This window comes from Astatotilapia calliptera, chromosome 6, assembly GCF_964374335.1.
Source record: "Astatotilapia calliptera chromosome 6, fAstCal68.1, whole genome shotgun sequence".
Taxonomy (NCBI): domain Eukaryota; kingdom Metazoa; phylum Chordata; class Actinopteri; order Cichliformes; family Cichlidae; genus Astatotilapia; species Astatotilapia calliptera.
Window position 1 is genome coordinate 34,708,000 of NC_137427.1, and position 24,227 is coordinate 34,732,226.

At 42.8% G+C, this 24,227-nt stretch overlaps 2 long non-coding RNA genes across 2 annotated transcripts; both read left to right on the forward strand.

The window, feature by feature from the left end:
* The first annotated feature begins 8,040 nt into the window (after window positions 1-8,040).
* LOC145429566 (uncharacterized) lies at window positions 8,041-17,786 on the forward strand. The gene is made up of 2 exons (XR_013909811.1): window positions 8,041-9,211; window positions 17,531-17,786. It is a non-coding gene; the product is annotated as an uncharacterized LOC145429566 (long non-coding RNA).
* Window positions 17,787-22,424: 4,638 nt separating this feature from the next.
* On the forward strand, window positions 22,425-23,998 carry LOC145429564 (uncharacterized). The gene is made up of 2 exons (XR_013909809.1): window positions 22,425-23,700; window positions 23,794-23,998. It is a non-coding gene; the product is annotated as an uncharacterized LOC145429564 (long non-coding RNA).
* The last annotated feature ends 229 nt before the right edge of the window (window positions 23,999-24,227 follow it).

A 24,227-nucleotide genomic window follows, 5' to 3' on the forward strand; every position in this document is an offset into this window, starting at 1 on the left:
ATCAGGATCCTTACGTTTCTTTCATATTCTCATTTAAAATGTCTCGCTTTTAATAAATATTTATCTGAATCTTACAACCAAAGTTTTCATCTGATGTAAAATGTATAGAAATACATTATTGTATTCAGTAAATATTAAGTCTAGTATATACCCTAGTAAGTTATAGTGTTCTTTCCTTTGGGAAGGTACCATCTGTGCAGTCTGCAATTCTGTTGAAGAAAGATGTTGAATCTATTTGATTACAGGAGAAAAATAATAGATTTCTGTGCATTTGTTTGATACATGTATTAAAGTAAAATCAGTTTTGTCAATTAAGCATCTTGAAACAGAGGGTGGGGGAGTGGTGGCAACCCTATTAGTTAGGTATATGTAATTATAAATTAGGTTGTTTTATATTTTTGCTAAAGACCGTTTAGAATACCAGAATAGGGAGGGTGGTGTAGGTTTAAGTTTATTATAAAGACTTTATGACTTTTCCTATAATACCATGGTGGGCCGGTCACTAGTCAAAATGCCTGGGCTGATTTTTTGTCCCAGTCCAGCCCAGTATATAGTCAGCAGAGCAGAGAATAGACAATAGACAACACAATGGGTATTATGAGAGGAAGTGTATGAATAACCATTGATGTGTCAGATTTGCCTTCCTCGGCTGTAGTTTGCATTGAGTACAAATGGCCATGCTTGCATTGATAAGCAGCAAATTTTTTACTGTGGGACTGATGCTGATATTTCCAAGAGCAGTAAAACAGCAATAAAACATCATGAAGATGAAAATGCTCCTGTGTCCTCGTATCAGCCAAAAAGGTGAATTTGACTTGAAATGGCATTAAGGAGTTCTGTCTAAGTAGCAGTTGCTTCAGTGCTTACTTATCTTTCACCACTATCAGGAACTGTGGGCACAGCAACATTAACTGCCAAAGAAAAGAAGTCTGTCTCTCACTTCTCCTCCACCTCGTGCTGTTACTGGTTGAGCTTTGGTCTTTTGAAGAAACATTTTTCCAATTCAGCTCCCAATTTTAACCAGTTAAGCAACATCTCAAAATTAAAAACACTTCTGGAGGTGAAGAAGGCACATCTGGCTGCCCAATATATATCAACACAGCAGAACCTGTATGACAGTGAATGACCTGGACATAGTGCTTTTGATAAGTCATTACTGATTATTCACGTGAAATAAAATTCATATCAATCAACAAGGAACCTTTGAATTTGAACTAGCACCACTGAATGAACAATGGTCTGGGAGGTCAGTTCCTTGGTAATTAATATACAGATTCTCATGACCATTGATGAACAACTACTGATCAAAGGCCATTGATCAATGGGATCAGTGGTGCTAGTTTCAGTCATTTTGCAAATGTACTGTTTATAAGACTGGGGAAACCTGCAGTCAGCTGAGACTGAAGAAGTCACTTGGATGAGTGACGAAATGTTTCTCTCACTGAAAACGCTACGTCCAGATGATGCATGCTCAGTCATCCAGGTAAGTAAATCCCAAAAGGTTGATTCTTTTAAAGTCATGTAATAATTACAATAATTAACTTGTGGGTGGGGCAAAACACGCCCACACTACTGTTGCTGTGCTCTTAGCTGCTTCCATGCTACGTTAGCCCTCCTGTGGCATGTTGAAGTAAAACCAGAAGTGAATAATAGATCAGCTCATTGTCACCAATATCTGACCAAGGTTTTTTTGTAAATATGGGACTGATATCTAATCAAACTATTGGATTAGTGGGTCCCTAATACTAATAGCCTATGCAAAATAAACAAATAAAAATCTCTTCCAAGGTTGTTAGTGAGTTCAATTTTGTTTAAACAATTATTGCACACTTTCTGTAAATCCAATAAACTTCATTTCACTTCTCAAATATCACTGTGTGTGTCTCCCATGTGTTATGTTTAACTGACATTTTTTATTGTAACAACCAACGATTTATACAGGAAAATAGAATAGAATAGAATAGAATAGAATTCAACTTTATTGTCATTGCACATGCACAGGTACAGGGCAACGAAATGCAGTTTGCATCCATCCAGAAGTGCTTTAGTGATATAGATATATTACAATATACATTAGCAATAGTATAGATATGTGAGTATATTACAGAAATGGGTCTATTATGGTATGTTATAATGTACACGGTATGAAGTATGTTGTGAATATTCTATAACTATAGGTATGTACAGGCTGTAGTGAGTACAAGCTATGTACAGGCTATGAACTGTCATGATCCTGGGTCTGTTGACCCAGCGTTTTGAGTTTTAGTTTATGTAAGCCCGTCAGGTTTCCTAAGTTCATTTGTTATCATGCCTAGGTGTTTCTAGTTCTTATTATTTCCCCTTCGTGTTTCCAACTATGTTAAATCTCCCCTGCTCTTCATGCGTTTCATGTCTGTGTCTTACATTGTCAGTTCGGGTTGTCATGTCTATGTCTCTTTATGTTTCCTGTTTTATTGTGAAGAGGTCTGGTGTTTCTGTGTTCATCGTGTTCAGTTTTACTCTCCCACGGTGACGTCATTATGTTCGTGTGTGCCAGCTGTTTCCCCATGTGTTCCCACTTCCCTCATCATCCTGTGTGTATTTAGTCCGTGTGCTTTCAGTCATTTGTTGTCAGGTCGTCTGCTCATCCATGTCTCATCCCCAGGTACCCATGTCAGTTCACTATGGTTAAGGTTTTTCATGTTTTGTTATTAGTTCACCCAGTTTAGGTTATTGTTTAGTTTTCACCGATGCCCGATTATTTTTACCCTCATTGCTAGCCTCAATAAATGGCTTGTTTTGTTTATCCACACTACGTTTTGGTCTGCGTTTGAGTCCTCCTCTGCAACACATACGGTCTGCCCCAGCCAGACCGTGACATGAACAGGATATAAATATGAAAAACTATACAGAATATGAAATAAATAACTTTACAGAAATCTGAGATATACAGTTATACAGAAATGGGAACTATGCAAGTTATAAACAGTTGTAGGATTAAAGATTATCGAATGTACAGAATGATTATTACAGAGCTATACAGTAGTGCAGTTAAGATAAGTGAGGGTGTAGATAGTTTCTACAGAGGCTATATAAAGTGCTAGTGGTTGTGAGTGGTGGTTCAGTCCATGTTATTATTGTGTGTTTGAGGGTACGGTTGTCCATTGTGGGTGTGTGTATGTTCAGTCCATGTGTTAACGTGGGTCAGATGTCAGGAGGCAGAGTTCAGGAGTCTGACAGCTGTGGGGAAGAAGCTGTTCCGGTACCTGGTGGTCTTAGTCCGGAGGCTCTTGTAGCGCCTCCCAGAGGGCAGGAGGGTGAAGAGTCCATGTGATGGGTGACTGGGGTCTTTGATGATTTTCCCAGCCCTTTTCAGACACCGCTTCCTGTAGATGTCTTTTATGGCAGGAAGTGGTGCTCCGGCGATGCGCTGGGCAGTTTTCACGACCCTCTGCAACGCCTTCCGGTCCGAGGCAGAGCAGTTCCCGTACCAGACTGTTATACAGTTGGTCAGGATGCTCTCGATGGTGCAACGATAGAAGTTCACCAGGATGTCTGAGGACAGGTGTTTCTTCCTCAGAGTCCTCAAGAAGAAGAGGTGCTGGTGAGCCTTCTTGACCAGCTTGGAGCAGTTGGTCGTCCAGGTGAGATCCTCGGAGATGTGGACTCCCAGGAACTTGAAGCTGCTCACACGCTCCACAGCCGTCCCCTTAATGTGGATGGGTGGATGTGGGTCAGCATTCCTCCTGTAGTTGACGATGAGCTCCTTGGTCTTCTCGGTGTTAAGCAGCAGGTTGTTTCTGTCGCACCACTCAGCCAGACGATCCACCTCCTCCCTGTAGGCGGCCTCATCGTTGTCAGTGATGAGGCCAATCACCGTGGTGTCATCTGCAAACTTAATGATGGTGTTGGAACCATCAGCAGGTCTGCAGTCGTGGGTGAAGAGGGAGTAGAGGAAAGGGCTCATCACACAGCCTTGTATAATGACTATTAACAATGTTGCCCAAACTTTTGCATCCCACTGTACGTTATACTAACAGTGGACTATTGCAGGCTGTTCTTTTCTTACTTCTTTACTGATTCATCTCACATCTACTCTCTCTACTCTGCATCATCGCACTTTATATTTTTCTTTTCTTTTCCCCGTGTCCTTCTCTATTCCTTTTTCATCTTCCTTTTTCTGATTCCATCTTTTAATATTCTCAGCCACAGCCTCTCAGAACAATCAGTCAATATGATCTGTCATCAAAAATAAAAGGCTCAAAGTTAATATTACAACCACTTCTCAAATAAGTATTTTGAAATCATGGTCAGTGATCATAAAATATACTCCACAGCGTTTGCCATGACACTGAAAATTGAGCACAGATACTTCCTGTTTCGAGTGATCATCTGTTAGTTGCTCATGTGCACGAGTCATGTAGCACCAAGAGACTGATTAAATGTTAGAACAGGAGACTGTGCAGCACCCACTGGACCATAGTACATGTAGAGCACTTGTACATGTAGAGAACGGTAAACACGACTGTTGAGTGAATTTATGGTGACATACTGTCACGGTCTGCGGAGGCAGACCGTGCGGAAATGTGTGTGGAGGACCCAGGAGCGAACACAAGCGAGGATGCAGGAGTGGAGTTAAACAAAAGCGAGCCTTTATTCTGGCTGATGAAAGGAACAAAACAGAGTGAGGGCAGCATAAGAGTAATAGTTCAAACAGAAACCTAAACTGGACATAAACTAAGGAAAAGCTATGGCTGGAGATACGGAACACAGGGGGTGGTAACACAGACGACGCGACACAGACTACATGAAACACAGAGACTAAATACACAAGAGGGATGATCAGGGGAAGTGGCCACACATGGGAACACAGCTGACACAGATAAACATAACATGACATGGCAGGAGTAAACAACACTGACGGGAGACTGTTAAAGTAAAACAGGAAGTACACAGGTGCAAACAGGAGGAGAGAGAGAGAGCGCGGGCATAGTGGGCTGGGGAAACATGGAATGAAACAAGGAGGGACGAGGGCTCACAGATACACAGAGGGGCACACAGGGGGTAAAAGCCATGAAGGGAAAACACTCAGGGAACAACACAACAGGGCAACTCAGGAAACATGGCCTAAATAGGGAACAAAATACAAACATACAAGAAAACTAAGAATACTGGGCCAACATGACATCAGGACCATGACATCACCCCCCCCCATAAGGGCTGGCTCCAGACAGCCCAAACACAGGAAAACAAAAACCAAACAGAAACGACCCAGGGCGGCGGGGGCCCAGGACGGAGGGCCCGGAACAGAAAACAAAAACGAGCAACAGAAAACACAGGAGCACAAGACCATAGTTCAAATAAAGTTCAGGGGGCCGACCCAGAGCCCACCGGCACAAAAGTTCACGGGTCACACGGTCGGGGGGGCGACCGGGCGGGTGGCACAGGTGACAGAGCTGGTCCGGAGGCCGGCCGCGCGGAAGGCAACGGCGGAGGAGACGACGGAGCAGTTCAGGAGGCCGGCCGCGCGGAAGGCAGCGGCGGCGGCGGAGGAGACGACGGAGCAGTTCAGGGGGCCGGCCGCGCGGAAGGCAGCGGCGGCTCTCCAGTCTCAGGCGTGCTGGCCATGGCCTGGTGGGCACAGGACCAGTCGAGGCAGGACCAGACGAGGCAGGACCAGACGAGGCAGGACCAGACGAGGACGAAGACTCGGAGGCTGGGCCAGACGAGGACGAAGACTCGGAGGCTGGGCCAGACGAGGACGAAGACTCGGAGGCTGGGCCAGACGAGGACTCGGAGGCTGGGCCAGACGAAGACTCGGAGGCTGGGCCAGACGAAGACTCGGAGGCTGGGCCAGACGAAGACTCGGAGGCTGGAGCTGCAGCAGACGAAGACTCGGAGGCTGGAGCTGCAGCAGACGAAGACTCGGAGGCTGGAGCTGCAGCAGACGAAGACTCGGAGGCTGGAGCTGCAGCAGACGAAGACTCGGAGGCTGCAGCAGACGAAGGCTCTGAGGCTGCAGCAGACGAAGGCTCTGAGGCTGCAGCAGACGAAGGCTCTGAGGCTGCAGCAGACGAAGGACAGGCTGGAGCTGCAGCAGACGAAGCACAGGCTGGAGCTGCAGCAGTGGAAGGCTCTGAGGCTGCAGCAGACGAAGGCTCTGAGGCTGCAGCAGACGAAGGCTCTGAGGCTGCAGCAGACGAAGGCTCTGAGGCTGCAGCAGGCGAAGGCTCTGAGGCTGCAGCAGACGAAGGCTCTGAGGCTGCAGCAGACGAAGGCTCTGAGGCTGCAGCAGACGAAGCACAGGCTGGAGCTGCAGCAGACGAAGCACAGGCTGGAGCTGCAGCAGACGAAGGCTCTGAGGCTGCAGCAGACGAAGGCTCTGAGGCTGCAGCAGACGAAGGCTCTGAGGCTGCAGCAGACGAAGGCTCTGAGGCTGCAGCAGACGAAGCACAGGCTGGAGCTGCAGCAGACGGTGGCTGGATGGGCTCCTCGGGCCCTCCAGCGGAGACAGGTGTCAATGGAAAATTGTATTTAGTAGTCAGTATAATCTTTTAGTGATATAAGTTTGCTTATGGTAGGATGCTGTTTGTAGTTATTTGGTAGTGACAGGATGTGTGATTTTTAGCAGGCTTGGTTCACCCCCACATCCTGGGAGCGTGGGAGAGGTCGTACCTTGTTTTATTGTTTTAACGTAGCTATGTCTGTTTTAGTCTAAGTGCTTTAACTGCTGGACTTCCTCACCGTGCCATCTAGGGTGGGGGAGACTACCCTCTTTATGACCAAGGATGTACCCTTTGTTCTTTCATGTATATGACCCTTTGATCACATCACACACACACACACACACACACACACACACACACACACACACACACACACACACACACACACACACACACACACCACTGAAGTATAAATAAAGACCAGGGCAAAGCTCAGGGCGAGTCTCAGTCTGGAGGCTGCCCTTGCTAGCAATAACTCTGTGTGTTTCTCTTCTCTGAGTCTTTACTGAAGAAGTGTTTTAGAATATTTTCCCTAACATTGATTTGGTCCTTCGTAGCCGGATCAGAAAATATCAGAATTGTTATCTGTGACTCTGTTCCAAGATCCAGCACTGATTCCTGACGCCGTGGGGAGCCAGCACCGAAGCCTGTGCACAGCCCTCTTGGATGAGGAGAGAGCCCCAGGACGTTAAATTCGGGTCTGGGCCGGTGTTATAATCTGGTCCATGGCGGTGGGATTCAGTCCAATGATCTGAATCACCAGTGGGACGTCAGGGGTGAGAAACACTATTTTGGTATATAAGACGGCCGCAAAGGTTTAAAGAAACGTGATAAATTAGGTTGGGTTCGCCGAAAGGAGCTGAATTAGACTTAGGTTTTAGAGGTAGCCGAAATTACTTCGTGACAAATTCAAATGAAAACACGTTGAGACAGAGGAATTAAAATAGGTTGGGTTCGCCGGAAGGAGCCGAATTTGACTAGTTTTAGAGGTAGCTGAAATTATCTCGTGACAAATTAGCGCGCAAATGTCTATGTGTGTGTATGTGTCTGGAAGTAAGTTGATTTTACAGCACAATACGCTGCTGAACTACTTCCATTTTTGTTTTCTTTGCTGAGGCTCACGTGCTGGTGACAAAGGAGAACGGTTGAGTTTCAACTCATAAAACTGATACCGCTTCACCGTTAGGGTGAAGTCGAAGGCCGTATCAGTAAACCACTTTGAAGTCAAGCGTGCCAGCGATGGCCCAGCAAAATCTTTGAAAATGGGGGCTAAACAAGTGAAATTAACACCTGATGAGAAATGTCTAGAAAAACAGCAAGCCGGAGCACGATTAATCCAAAAGAAAGAGAGAGGAATGCATCGTGGAAGAGCAAGAGGTAGAAGAAACAAAGTAGACAGTAACTCAGAATAGGATAGCAGCTCAGGTGAAGAGAGCAGTTCAGACTAGGAAGAACATAATAATCCCTCACCCAGCGAAAATTAGAGATCACAGTAGTTTGAAGTAGTTTAAAAAGGGTTGGAAACAGACCCGACTGAATAGATATAAATGCAAGAGGAGTAAAGTAAAATAAACAAAAAGCTAAATTACAACTTAATTTTGATGCATTCAAACTAATAATAAAAAAGATAACAACCTATAAACTGGTATTAATAATGAAAGCAGATAATTCACACAAACAGAACTATAACTGTGATAACTGGAGTGTGCAGCGTTTCCATGAGCAGTTTTCCTGCATCTTGACTTGTGTGTAGAGTGTTCATAACATCAGCATCATGTTTTTGTTTATTTGTTTTGTTGGGTTGAAAAATAGTTAAACTGGTGATCATATTTACGGATCACCATGGCACATATCATCAGCCATGTGATTTATTTTTGCAGATGACAAAGTGAGTGTGAATGTGTCTGACGTCACAGTGTTTTTGTGTGCTGTGTAAAAGTAATTGCCTTTGATTGTCTGAGTGGTGATTCTGCAGGTCACCAGCTATTGTAAAGAAGAAAAAAAAAAAGAGTGAAAAAGAGACAAAATTTACATTGTAGATGAAAAATAATTATAGGAAAAAAGGTTTTGTGTTGATCAGCCAAGAACAACTACAATCTTATTTTCTGCTTTTAAGAAAGGACTGTTCACAAAAGCAGAGAGAGAGAGATGTGTGTTGATTAAGCAGTGATGATAATAATGAAAATGTCTTAGTTTGTCACTTTCAGGTGAAAAACAGACCTGAATCAATTTTCCACATGCAGCAGTCGGAAGAAAGTTATAGTTTAACATCATTGGAAACATGCAGGCCAAGTTTCTGGCTGACTTATTTACAGCACCGTGTGTCTCTCAACCTCACAAGCAAGTGCTCACTCCTCCCTGAAGAATGCAGCTCCAAAGAGCAATAAAATGGTAGATAAAGAGACAGCAGCAAGTCCTGAACAAAGAGTCCCAGCAAAGCAGCAGCAATGTGGACAAACAGCATCAGAGAAGAAGAGCAAACCCATCATCCTGACTGATTGGATGAATGGCACTGTGTTTACAACAAGCTGAAACTTCACTGTGCATGTGAAGAAAACGTTTGAGGAGAACTGAACAGTTGGAGTTTGACATTTGCCACCTGTGGAGTAAAATGGCAAGAAGAGACAGTGGAACACAGGACAAAGCTGAAGGAGAACTGCCGGCTGTTGGACTGTTGAAGTGGGAGAGGACAAAAGAGTGAGAGGACAACAGAGTGAGAAGACTAGGTGAGAACACAGAGGAATGCTGTTATTTAATGTGGGAAATCAAAATTTGGGTTAGCAAACCTGGGGAAAAGAAAACTGACTGCTTAAGTTGGAAAATTGAGAAGGAGTCTGGATATATGCAAATATAAAAAACATATACATCATATACAAAATCACACAGACAAGAAGAACATGCATTAACCCTACTAACACTTCCAAACACAAGAGAGCTCATGAAGATTAGACAACATTTTAAGCATGTCAGTCTGTTTATCATCTTGTCCAAGTCACCTCGTGTGATGCAAAAACCAGTGGACTTATAGCACATTAGTTAAGAAATTATTAAATAACAGTAGAGAAATGTGTAGGAAAGGCAGTTTTAAGAACATGCTCTGCTGGAGATGCAGCTCCACAGACATGCATTAAACCTGCCTAATAACACAAACACATGCAATGAAAATTAGCTTGTTATCTTTCATCAGTGTTAAAATAGTGTCAATTTAGTAGACACTTGTTATCAAATACTGAATTTATCCTAAAGAAAAGAAATTGACGCTCTAGGTTGCAGGACAACAATTTAACTGTTGTGGGAAAAAAGGATCCTGGTTTGATAAATCAGTGATCAGACAATAAATTTAGTGTTAAAATGGTAAATTGGGAGAAGCTTCCTGCTTGATTGATGCAGCAAGTAATTTACTGTATGAGGGAAATTGTCTTTTGTGATACTATTTTGAACATGCTTTCCTGTTGTCCTGTCAACTTAGTGGGTTAATAGCTGATATGCAAATTAGTTGATCGGTTTTAGATTAATGAAAGGTGATTGAATTCTAGCACGAGTGAATGAGATGTGTTGGAGTTGTTGTGTGTTGAGTGGAGACTCTAAAACACTGAGTTTCCTGTTTTGATGTGCGAGTGAATCCTGTATTTAGATACACAACTCTGAATACGTCAGAACAAACGTCTTTTGTGAAGTGCATGACAGCATGTCACATGTTTTATGATGAAGGAAAAAAGGAAAAATTGAATAAAATAGATCTGTGGTTTAGATGAGTGAAGAGCACAGACCTGGTGATTAAACTCATAGCTAATAAGACATTAGGGTTATGTTGTGTTTTGTGCAGCTGATGATTGATTTGGAGTGAATCTAGCTGATGATTTTTATTTTTATTTTTTTCTGTTGTGAAGTCGAGCCTGCCGATTAGTATGATGGTATGATGAACCATGCTAATGGTATGATTTACCTGAGATGAGGAGTTTGTGTCATGACTTAACAAGGCCTTTTTATTTTGATACTTTTACAGTGCATTGAAAGTTTGGTTTGATAATCTCTGTTATTTTTCATTTTTATCTTTTGAACAAGCACTGATTTTGTTTGTCTATTTTTTTCTTTAAGCAGATCTGCACGTCGGGAATTAAAAGTGCTACACGTTGTCGAGAAAATTGTGTCAAGTGAGTTTTCTCCACATTAAAATGGGCTTTGGAGAAGGCTGCTTATTATAAGTGTCCCAGCCTAAAAAAAGGATTCAGCGATGTAATCCTAGCTAAAGTTCTTCTTTCTCTTTTGAAATGACGTCATTTTGCTGGGAGTGGAAACTAAATGCGACGATAGGTTCCACTATCAGCAAAGAAAGAAAAAATGAATGTATGAATGTATGAGTAAAGGAGAAATAAAACTGACTGGTAAAAACTGACAGGACTTGACCACGACTCAAGGTTAACCTCCACCTAGACAGGACAAAAGGGTGGATGAATTTATGTGGGGTTTTTTTTTTGTTACAGGAGCAGAAAGATGACAGCAACATTCGAGGTTGCATAATGGTTTAACCTTTGAAATGCCATTTTCTGTGTCTGTGCATCTACCAGGGGTGTTATTCACTACCTTGTGTTGCTTATAGAGGTAACGGTGACAAAGTATGCATATGCCTGCGCAGCGCTAACATTTGCATTTTCTCTTCTGCAGCATTGCAGTTTTTCATGTGTTTGATCATGTGATTTATAAGAGGATTAGTTAATGTTTTTTTACTACAGGATTTCTGGGTTTATATGTGAATGACATTCTTTCTACAGCTAGGGATGGCTAACTTTATGGTGTTTTTATGGCACCTCTGGAATGTGGATGGCTGACGCCTGCCCACCAGGATAATCAATGTGTGTTGCCAATGTTTGTTTTTGGAGACTGCATGTAAAAGATTCAGCTGAAGCGGACAAGTGACATGAGACAAACAAATAAGAGATGCAGTGTTATGGAATAGTTAATATGGGCTCATTTGCTGGCCACTCTTGAGCCCATAAATAATATATGAGTGGAGTGACTTTGCTTACGAGAAGTCACTGATTACATTACTGTTGACTGAGTACATGGGATGATCCATGTCTGAGGCAAATTATGGTATTAATTGTAGTTTACTGATTTGAGAAAACCTGCACATGACACTTGTCTTGCTAGTGCTGAATGCTTATTACTTTTATGATATAATTGTTTATAGGTGTGAAGTTTGATTTCACTTCCAGATTTTGCTTTCCAGGCCATGATGGTGTGTATGCAGGCTCCTGGCAGAGCCAGGTGTTATGCAAAACACACTAACATTTTATTGCAGGATTATAGGTCCAGGGTGGTGCTGCTCCAGAGGAGGAGATGCCCTGATGTTACCTGGGATATGATCTAGCTAATCTTTTTCTTTAAGACAGGAATCTGATTTTGATGAGTTGACTCATGGGAGTGTCCATGTGTCAAGAGAAGGGATCCAGGATTAATATGAAACAATAAATTAACATAAAATTTCAGAATTAACATAAAATTTTGTTTTATATAATTTTTGTGGCGATTTGTGTGATTAACCGTTTATTTACAGGTATTAAACCTATGCAAGTGATGCATCCATGTTCAGATGAGGCTTTGATGGCCTATAAGTGAAGTTCACTGAACTAAAGAATGTGGTTTGATGATTGTTGACATGCTCTAGAAGTTTTTCCTCCTAGCAAGGAAATACAGGTGCAGCAGTAATCTCCTGAGAAATCTTCAGAGGCCCAGTGAGAAGCGAGAACCATTCCAGGCATAACTGACAGCCCAGGCAGTGGTTGAGGTCAAAGGTCGAGCTGGTTGGGGCCCATCATGAGATCAGACTTTGGAGCCACAGCAAGGACCATGAAACTGCGTTGGAATGAGAGCTGTGCCAAAAGGGCTTTCCAGAGGCCAACAGAGGAGATTGTGGACAGAAGATGGGCACCTGAAGGATGAGGGGAGCGTGCCAAGCTCCATCGACAGCGCAGAAGGAATCTAAGGATGATATCATGATTCTGTGAGAGCACAGGAACCAGAAGCTATGGTGGTGATGACAGCAGTTTCCTATGAACATCACCTAATGCTGTGTCACTATACTGTGCATACGCTGGCACATTGAAGACTGCTGGGATCATAACGCCAGTAAGATAACTGGACCCAGCACCCTTTCTACAAAGAGGTTTTTCTGCAGAGGATGGACAGTAGAAGAGTCATAAGTATTCCTACCGCAGGATGAAGGCCTGAAGTGAGGTGATGGGGGTTGATAGAGGCCAATTCAATTGCTTCTGACCATTTCAACTGCCTGCAAAATACCGGAAATAACCACTCCATGTATTACCAGCAAGAGAAAGGTAACAGACCCCTTGGAGACACCACAAATTGTGTCCAAACTGCAAGCCACGGAGAGGGCGCACCTGTGAACATGAGTGGGCCCTCTAACGGCACGTACTGGGTGCAAGGAATGGCCTGGTTATGTGGACAACGGGCATATTTCATACTGCCCCCAGACTGGACAGGAACATGTGCTCCTATATTCCTGTCAGACCACACCTTCAGGATGACTGCAGTGAACACCACTTCTACAGTACGCCGGAAAAGAAGATTAGCGATTCCTGAACTTCAACCACATGACCCGATATGGGGAGGCGATGTGCCCGAGGAATTCAAGTTATGGACTACTGGACAGAAAGTACTCCATTCATTGTTCCCCTGGGTGGGAGCTGGAAAAAACATGCTGAGAATTGAAACTCTGGATTACCGGTTTGGACTTTTCCTGAACGCTTCATGTAAGATCAACGAACAGCAGAACCAGGAAATTGATGCATTACGGATTACAGCGATGCAACATCAAGTAGCTCTGGACATGATATTAGCAGAAAAAGGGGGGTTTTGCGTCCTTCTTAATACCACATGCTGCACTTACATACCAGACGACGTGCATTCATCAAACATGACTGACGCCCTGAATGTTTTGAGACAGATCCAGCAGGCTCAAAATCAGGACTATGTAAGTGATACAAGTGACTGGTTCTCTTGGCTATACACTGGCTCCTGGTTACAGGTGTTAAAAAGACTACTCATCGGAGTTGGGATATTTTTATTTTTATTTTGTGTTTTTGTAACGTGTATATTGCCATGCCTAAGACTCATGATTAACCGCATAATATTTTCTACTGTTGCTGCATATGCAGCTGTGACAAATGATGATGATAACTTTGGCCTGTTGGAACATGAAGACTTTGTGTGATTAATGACGATGTGACAGAAAATGTACGACAAGATGTTACAAACTGATATCTCACTTTAAAAGTTTTTTCTGACAACAGGCGGGAATGTCAATGGAAAATTGTATTTAGTAGTCAGTATAATCTTTTAGTGATATAAGTTTGCTTATGGTAGGATGCTGTTTGTAGTTATTTGGTAGTTACAGGATGTGTGATTTTTAGCAGGCTTGGTTCACCCCCACATCCTGGGAGCGTGGGAGAGGTCGTACCTTGTTTTATTGTTTTAACGTAGCTATGTCTGTTTTAGTCTAAGTGCTTTAACTGCTGGACTTCCTCACCGTGCCATCTAGGGTGGGGGAGACTACCCTCTTTATGACCAAGGATGTACCCTTTGTTCTTTCATGTATATGACCCTTTGATCACATCACACACACACACACACACACACACACACACACACACACACACACACACACACACACACACACACACACACACCACTGAAGTATAAATAAAGACCAGGGCAAAGCTCAGGGCGAGTCTCAGTCTGGAGGCTGCCCTTGCTAGCAAGAACTCTGTGTGTTTCTCTTCTCTGAGTCTTTACTGAAGAAGTGTTTTAGAATATTTTCCCTAACACAGGAGGCTGAACGGGGCCCTCGGACCCTCCAGCGGAGACAGGAGGCTGAACGGGCCCCTCGGACCCTCCAGCGGAGACAGGAGGCTGAACGGGCCCCTCGGACCCTCCAGCGGAGACAGGAGGCTGAACGGGCCCCTCGGACCCTCCAGCGGAGACAGGAGGCTGAACGGGCCCCTCGGACCCTCTAGCGGAGACAGGAGGCTGAACGGGCCCCTCGGACCCTCCAGCGGAGACAGGAGGCTGAACGGGCTCCTCGGGCCCCCCAGCTGACGAGGTAGATGGCGGCGTGGGAGCCGCGGAGTCCTGGATGAGCTCGTCCGAGCTCCCAGCAGGAGCCGATGCAGAGCCAGAGAGATTTGGGACCCCTGGCTGAATGTTAAGCTGACCAGCGGACCGTACTGCCATCGGGGACTGGGCCACTGGAGACGCGGGGAGCTGAGCTACTGGGGCCTGCGCTACAGGCGGCACTGGAGCTACTGGGGCCTGCGCTACAGGCGGCACTGGAGCTACTGGGGCCTGCGCTACAGGCGGCACTGGAGCTACTGGGGTCTGCGCTACAGGCGGCACTGGAGCTACTGGGGCCTGCGCTACAGGCGGCACTGGAGCTACTGGGGCCTGAACTGAAACAGGTGGCTCTGGAAACTGAGCTGAAAGTGGCTGCGGGGTAGGTGACACTGGTGTACTGGGGTGAAGGCAGCGAGGATGCAGTCTCTCTCCTAAGGGAGGATCAAATGATTTAGCGATAAATCTTGACGGGAAAAGATGCCGATGCTGAGAATACCAGGCAGCGGGGGCTTCCAGGAGGGTAGCTGACTGAACTGAGGGTGGCTGCGAGGGAGCTAACTGAACTGAGGGTGGCTGCGAGGGAGCTAACTGAACTGAGGGTGGCTGCGAGGGAGCTAACTGAACTGAGGGTGGCTGCGAGGCGGGACGTAGCGGTGCGCGATGGCGGCGAGAATGCCGCTTTTTCCTTGAAGTGGTGGTGGGCGAATCGTGGATCTCTGTGGCGACCGGCTCCTCGTCTTCCGACCACATCCGCGCCAGATAATAAGCGGGAGAAAAGTAGTCCGACCGAGGCGGCGAGGGCGGGCGGCCGGTCCGAGGCGGGACGGCTAGCGGGAGCTCCTCCTCAGAGATAAGCCAGGGCTTCCAGCGTAGCTTGTCCTCCCGATACGCCCGCAACACCTGCTGCCGCTCCTCCTCACCGAAGTCCACAGCCTCGGGCATCTCCGTGCAGTCAGGCGGTGGCGAAGATGCGGAAGCCGATGAAGCGGGAGCCAACGGTGTGTCGGTGGTGAGCCTCACCGTTCCGACTCTGACTGCCACTGGCTCATGAGGCAGTGGGGTAACATCGCAACAGCATGGCTCTGGCGAAGGCACACGCACACCGGGCCGCTGCGGCTGCGGATGGAGTTGGAGAGTGGTGACGAGAAAGTCAACGATCAGTGGGTGTAGTGCCTCCCATAACCAGGGAAATACAGACGCGCATACTCCCACTTGCCGGGCTAACTCCTCCCGTTCCTCCACTCCGGAACACTGCAGCCATTTAGTACATAGTGACTCCACCGTCTGGATGATCTTCCTCTCGTGTGTCGCTGGGTCCGGCATGGTCGCGTCGTACTGTCACGGCCTGCGGAGGCAGACCGTGCGGAAATGTGTGTGGAGGACCCAGGAGCGAACACAAGCGAGGATGCAGGAGTGGAGTTAAACAAAAGCGAGCCTTTATTCTGGCTGATGAAAGGAACAAAACAGAGTGAGGGCAGCATAAGAGTAATAGTTCAAACAGAAACCTAAACTGGACATAAACTAAGGAAAAGCTATGGCTGGAGATACGGAACACAGGGGGTGGTAACACAGACGACGCGACACAGACTACATGAAACACAGAGACTAAATACACAAGAGGGATGATCAGGGGAAGTGGCCACACATGGGAACACAGCTGACACAGATAAACATAACATGACATGGCAGGAGTAAACAACACTGACGGGAGACTGTCAAAGTAAAACAGGAAGTACACAGAGGTGCAAACAGGAGGAGAGAGAGAGAGCGCGGGCATAGTGGGCTGGGGAAACATGGAATGAAACAAGGAGGGACGAGGGCTCACAGATACACAGAGGGGCACACAGGGGGTAAAAGCCATGAAGGGAAAACACTCAGGGAACAACACAACAGGGCAACTCAGGAAACATGGCCTAAATAGGGAACAAAATACAAACATACAAGAAAACTAAGAATACTGGGCCAACATGGCCCAGGACCATGATACATACATGGCACAGTCTGACAAAAATACTATTAGCAACTATTTCATTCTTCCTCCAAAGTGTGCAGCACTCATACTGTGCAAAACAAAATGCCAAAATGGAACAGAACAAAATAAAAACGTTGAAAAACAACAACTCTATGAATAAAGTCTTCTGTGTTAACAGACAGTGAAAGAATCAGAGAGAAAGAAGTGTCATGAGAAACAAAACAGATGGTTTTATCAGGTGGGAGTGGGAAAACTGCATAATTCTCTCTTCACTTCCTCATCTCACCTGTTTTGTCTCTCTGTCCTCAACTATATGTACACTATTACACTGTGGTAATATTTAATCAAGTTTAGGGAGGAAGGTGACAGACTCGCTCTGCTTGCCTCTGTTTGATTAGCTGACAGCAAAAGAGGCTATTTGCTAAATGCAGAAAGTTTGGAAGTAAAGCAAACAAAGCAGCAGCAGAGCCAACAGAGCCAACCTAGAACCTAGTGGTTCTAGTTTCACTTGTAAAGAAACATTGTGCACACACACACACAAGGACCATGTTAACGTTTCACACTCTCAGGAACCAAAGCTGTAGGACATAACTCTAGTCTGATATGTTATATACTGCAGGTGAAACTGCACAACACAACAGCTGTGTCAGGCTCTTTCTTGTTCACCTTCAGTTGACTCAGCTCATATTTCACTGCTGTGGTTTAAACTCCTGTTTGCTTTGAAAAGACAATGACAAGAAAACACAATTATGGATTGGATTATTGTAATTATGATGTTCAAAAAACACATTTTAAAGAAAATACATGATTGTATTTTATACAATAATACATAAACGTTGTGCCTGCACAGAGTGGATAGTCAAACAAATTGAATCATCATACATACATTATTGTATATTTATTACTTCATATTTTTATTCTTATCGCTTTTTTATTATAGCACTAGGAATTAACAATAAGGGAAGGATTCTGGATCAGCGCCATGATGCAAACTTGTGGCCACAGTTTGAGTATGTGAGCGAGAGGAGCAGCGGAGGAGAGGAATTGGACTTTTCTGTGAGAGAGTGGAGCATGTTGGACCCTTTCCCTGTTTCCTTCGGACCCTGGAGCCCCGGACCGCCTTTTCACTGGCACTCTGTACATGTATTCACCTGGTGTTTTCTCACTAAATAAACGCACTGTCTTCTTTCACAAGGAATTCCTGTTGTGCGCCTGAGTCCGTCTAAAGAACGTGTCAGAAAGTGTTACAGACTAGTTGAGAAAAACTGCTGCATATGTTTTTAGTCCGGGTAAGAAAAAAATAAAACTAAAAATTTAATCTTCTGTTGCACCATCTGAGCCCATAGCAGAACCTTTGAAACATCATCATATGTGACAACAGTCAAGACAAAGGCCACTTTAATTTACTTAGCAAAATATCACAAATTTGACCCAAAAGGCTTTGTCACCTGGACACATCACAAACTGATCTGAAACAGCACAGAGTGAATATCAGAAAAATATGATGAAAAATCAAAGAAACAAACTGATTATTATTAAAATTGTGCTGTTATTAAAAAGCTAAGAATATGATCCGGGAGGATGTCAAACAACTTTTTATCCAAAAATTGATTTATATTTGATTATGAGTATTATTATTTATCCATGCGAACATGAATGACTAAGCTGCGCTGAAAGAATAAGAAATACCAACAAAAACTTAGAAAGTTGCAGCTGCCCACTGAAAGAGGCACAGAGAAAGGTTTTAAGGCTTTTACCATAACTGATATGTGTTGCTTCTTGAAAATGTTGCTTCTCATAAGCAAGTATCGAACTGAACAGGAAATTCTAAGGCCCCGAGTTTTGTGCTCAGTGAGCCAGACGTAGTTGTTCAGCAGTATCACTTATTAAAATACAGGAAAGTGTGATACAAAATACAAACAAAAAAGAAAATAAAAACATTGTTAAATGAAGTCAGTCAATATCTTGCTAATTGAAGAACAGATGTTTTATAGTTTTTCCTTTATGCTACTCTTAGAAAAAGATATACACACACCCTAAAAAGTTGTGTGTGTATAAATTAACTTCAACTTTGAAATTATTCTGTTAAAAAACAACTTATTTTAACAAATGCAGTATCATTTCCTGGAGTATATGGATGACAAAGACTACAAATAATGAGGACACTTTTTTGTTAAGATGAAGAGATGTTCAACATTTGCATGAAAACTGTCCCAACGAACCAATGGGGTTTGTTGATAACATTAGGCTGTTTGATTGGTGGATCCATCACTAACTAAAAAATGAGGCTTAAAAGGTCCCAGCACAGCATTCACTGCAAGCTGAATGACAGCAATGGCTCATCTGAAGCTTCTTCTTCTTCTGTGTGTTGGTGAGTGAAATATTGCACTTATTTCTCAGGTTGCGACAAATTCTGTGTTACTAAAGGATTATTTAGGTTTTCACTAAACCACCAGATACTGTTTTTGTTCTTCTTTGTCTCTGCTTTGATATCAGTTATTATACATTTGTCAGAATGTTACAGTATCAGGAACACTGTCTCTACAGTATGATTGTACTTTTTCTTCTTTTCATCAACTCTTTGCAGAAACATTTCTGCAACTATATTAACTAGAAAGAATATGTTGTTCTTCAGATGGAAGAAACAACCAGTTGTGAGTAAATTATTTTCTTTTTCAGGCATCACAGTCAGCACAGGAGTAGATTTGCACAAAAGGATCTATGGAGGCCAAAAGTGTCCAGACACTGAGCGTCAGTATCACGTGAAACTAAAGGCAACCAATGCAACACATGAAAGTCTCTGTGGTGGCTCACTGATCCATGAACGGTGGATTCTGACTGCAGCCCACTGCTGGAAAAATGAACCTGGATGGTGAGAAAACAACAGTTTCACTTATAAATGTTTTTAATAGAATTTAAAAGTTAGGACAGTATTTCAAATGCTCATGTTCTGTAATTGGAGTCGCTTACACTCATTTCCCCTTGTGCAGGGATATGTATGCAACTTTAGGAGTTCATCCATCATGGATAAAGTTATTATTTCAACGATCTTCAGATAAAAAAAAAAAAGGTGGAAATCACACGTGGATCATTTTTTGTGGGCATAAATACGATTGATGACATCATGCTACTGGAAATTCCTTCACAACCAGGCAGGAAAACCGTTGCCTTACCAGACTGTGCAAATCCTCCCAAAATGTAAGTTGTGCGCTTACCTAATAAGTCTGAATCCTTTCTGACTTTTCCACTTTTTTATTTTTATTTATTTGTATTATGATATTTCTTTATTCACAATGTTGAATATAAATGAAACTTGTATGGTTTGGATACTTACTAAAACAATATATGAAAGTGGCCACTTTCATGAGTAAACCATATCAGCCTTATATGATTCACTATATGAAATAGGCCAAATCTGCCAGTCTTTTATAAGTTTTCACTATTTCTTTTCCATATGGGACAGCTCAATCAACACAATATCACAGTAAAAACTTACATTACACTAAAGAAGGAGTTTAAACATAAACAACAGCAATGACAAACTCCCTCAGCAAGCATAATGTTTTTGTGGGATTGCACCACTATTCAATAACAAGTACAATCCTTCCAACTTTTCTTTATGTCAGGGCTCTGTGGCAGGCCTGAGGTGCCTCAGGCAGGGATGAGGACGCAAAATACAGGACTCATAGAGAATGAGTGGCAAATTAAAGAACCTCAGCTTTATTGCTGGCATGAAACAAAACATAAACCAAACTGAGAATGGTATGACAAGAACACATAGGCAATTCTGAGGATACAACACGACAGCGAGCAAAGGAAAACACAGGGCTTATATACACAGAGGCGTAATCAGGGAATGGGAAACAGGAGGGAGACGCAGCTGGGAGAAATTAGGGGTAACGAGTAGGGATGGGTATTGATAAGATTTTCACGATTCCGATTCCATTTTCGATTCTGTTTAACGATTCGATTCTTTATCGATTCTCTTATCGATTCTTTTTAAAAAAGGAGAACACTAAAGTCAATTAGCTTAGAACTTTGTTTTATATCTTCTCTTTGAACAAGATAGAAATTTAGGAGTAACATGGCCTTACAAACCTAACAGTGAGATCTTAAGAGATCCAGCCTACGGCTCTTCAGTGGGGTGTCACAGGGTCCCCAGGAAAAAAAATTGTAAATGTAAAATAATAAAATAAATATTCTTCTGTAGCAATAACAAAGTATAACATAAATTATTCTGTAGCAATTACACAAGAATATCCAGTAATGTCTCTGCCTACAATTAAACACATTCACTTACCGAAAATCGGGGGCATCTACTGTGGCAAATGGGTGCAAGCCTTTGACCACAAACTTAGTCACTGCTCGGTAACATTCGTCTATCCTGGCCTGAAAGGAGACGCTACCGGTAGACTTCAGCGAGAACTGCCAGCATCTGAGCCAGACTCTGTCTGTCTCTCTCATCATGGTCACCTAAATGCACAGTAATGGCAGGTTTTGTAATAAGGCCGATCGCGCTAACATAATATGCGCTGTTAGTTGATTATTTACCTGCCGCATTAACGGGAGAGGACGTGCAAACGTTACCGCTGCTGCTGGGTTGAGATTCACGAGTCCGGAGCGGAATTAAAGAAGCGACATTCATTTAACGTTATCGTGTGTTTTGTGAGCAAATGCTTTTGCATATTCGTAGTGTTTCCTCCCTTAAATGAAATGTCTACTTTGCAAGTTGCCCCGTTGTCATCCGTTCTCGTAAAGTATAACCAAACTTTTGAGCGTTTGAGCCGCCATGTTTCCTGCCAGGTAAATGACGCTCCGCAACGTGGTGACGTCATTCAGGGCGACTGGAATCGATAAGGGAATCGTTTGCAAAAATGGCAAACAATTCCAAGGAATTGAAACAGTGGGAACCGGTTCTCAACAAGAACCGGTTTTCGATACCCACCCCTAGTAACGAGACAGGGGGAAGCAAAACTGAATACACTGACATAAGACATGGACCTCCAAAGTAAAACAGGTAACAATCCACAAAGGCGCAGATTTGACACTGAACTAAACCTACACAAAGTACGAGGGCACAAGACATAAAACCTAAGAACAAAACCCTAAACCAGAATAAACTGAAACATGGAATTAAAACAAGACAATCAGAAGACATAAAAACCATAATACATAAAAATATAACAAACTGAAAATGCTGGGTCAAAATGACCCAGAACCGTGACACGTTATACTGTACACATTAACATCATTAACAACATTAAAAATAGTATTTCTATGTCTTTTAGACAGTGAATTTCATTCAGCAAGTGGAATATGAAACATGAATGAATATAAAAGAGGACCATTTAAGAAAAATAATATAATATAGTAATAATAAACATACTAATACCAGTTTAAAATAAATGATTATCATTTTCATTCATTCCCTCTAAAGAATAACTCTGTACTGTGTAGTCTGTTTGTAACAGGCAGCAGGTTTTTGTCCTTCCCAGGTTTGTATGTCTGGAGTTTAACCTCTGGCTCTGTTTCCCTTCTTATTTTGGTAGTCTCAGTGTGTGTTGTGTTCAGTTTTGCTCCCCCTGTTGTTTGCCTGATTGAGTTCACGTGTGTTACCTCATGTGTCCCATCTGCCTGATTACTTTGTGTGCATTTAAGTCCTTTGTTTTGTACTTTTGTTTGTCTGGATCTCTTTCTGGCTGTGTCCTGTTTGTCTGTTGCAATAGCCGAGCTAGCATTGCCAAGTACTCTATATTTAAAGCTGCTTTTGAGTTTAGTCCTGGATATTGGATCTGCCTGTCACACAGTGCATTATGAGAGTAACGGGTAAATAAGTCATTACTGAAAGAAATGTGATTCCTTTTAAGGCTGCTTGACTAAAGTGAAAATCATACAACATATTGAACTTCTAATCTGTCTTCATAGAGGTGTCCTTTAACAAATGTGAATTTAAAAAACAGTGAATAAGCTTTGAGATTGTATATAAGATCATCTTGTAGGGAAGTCATGGAATCCATTACCCACAACTAATAAGCAGGGTAATAAGAAAATATAATTTGATATAATATTATAAATGAAACCATGAAAGCCACTTACAGTGTTTGTTGCTCTAACTGATAACACGAGGCTCAGTGAAGCAAAAAATGTATCCAACCATGGAACGGTTTTCAGAACGGGATTTAGAAAGGTTCAAACAAGTTAATGCAGCAGGAGAAGATGGTTATCATGCAGATCAGGGCAGTAGTCCATCAACAGGATGACATCATACTTGTGAAGTTTCAAACCCATGACTGACATTATACCTGCATCTCCACCTGACTGACATCAACGATAATATCACTGAGCCTGGATCAAGAGTTAAGATTCCTTGTTTTGATTTTAGGAGTTACATCCATGACACGCAGTGAATGACAATGAAACACGTGTGGCAGACAGTGATGTGTGATATCTGAACCCTCAGTTACTCAGAGTTAGTAGCTGTAGCTGGACTGGAAATCCCCAGCATGCAGTGTACATCATTATGATTTATTATTTTATTCTGTGTTCACAAGACACGGGTGGATGTGGAATTAATTTGTGACAATTTTTTCTGTTTCTAGAAATGACGTCGTTCAGGTGGCAGGCTTTGGGAATTACCAGGTAGATAAGAACAACAATGAAAGTAAGAATAATTTTCTTGATTAGGTCAGTTTATTTTAAAATCTGATTTTGCTTTGTGTGTTATTATAGTTATATTTAATTTTGTATGAAAAAAAAGTTGTTGTTTTTTTGTCTCTTTTTTTTTTTACAGTGTATATATTATATGCCAGGTTCCCACCTTTTTAGATGCAGTTTTTTTTTAAGAAAACATTTTGCTTGAAAAATATTTGAATTGTTTGTAGAAATAAAGGAAAATATCATTTTCCTTAAGATTTTAGCTTTTGAAAGGTTATGAATGACTTTTGTTCTTTTCTTTTTTTTTTTTCTCTAGTCACTGGCCAACCACCTCATCTAAAGTGTGCAGACATGCATGTTGTTGACTGTGGACCTACCAGAAACTCTCAATGTGATGCACATGTGCCGTATAACAACAGGCTGTGTCTGAAAGAACCTAATGTAGATACACGTGAGGTAAGTTGACTGCTAACATTACTGTATATCATCTGTGTATGTTTTAGATCTTTTGGAAGAAACTTAAACACAAATTATATTTTTCTCTCTCAGGGTGATTCTGGTGGTGGAGTGATTTACAACAACATGATTTATGGGGTAATCAGTAGCGGTTATAAACGTGCCTGTACTGGACCAGCTGTTACTGTGAATGTCTGTCCTTACATGAACTGGATAAACCAGAAAATTAATCCATGAAGTAATGGAAAATAACTGAAGGAAAATAACATTCAGAATAAACAATCATCTCTACATGAAACTTGTGTGCTGTGTGTTGTGTCCAAAAAACTCACTGAAAAGCCTTCAGCTAATCCAAAATGCTGCAGCAAGAGTCCTGACAGGGACTAGAAAGAGAGAGCATATTTCTCCTGTTTTGGCTTCCCTTCATTGGCTTCCTGTTAAATCCAGAATTGAATTCAAAATCCTGCTCCTCACATACAAGGTCTTAAATAATCAGGCCCCATCTTATCTCAATGACCTTGTAGTAC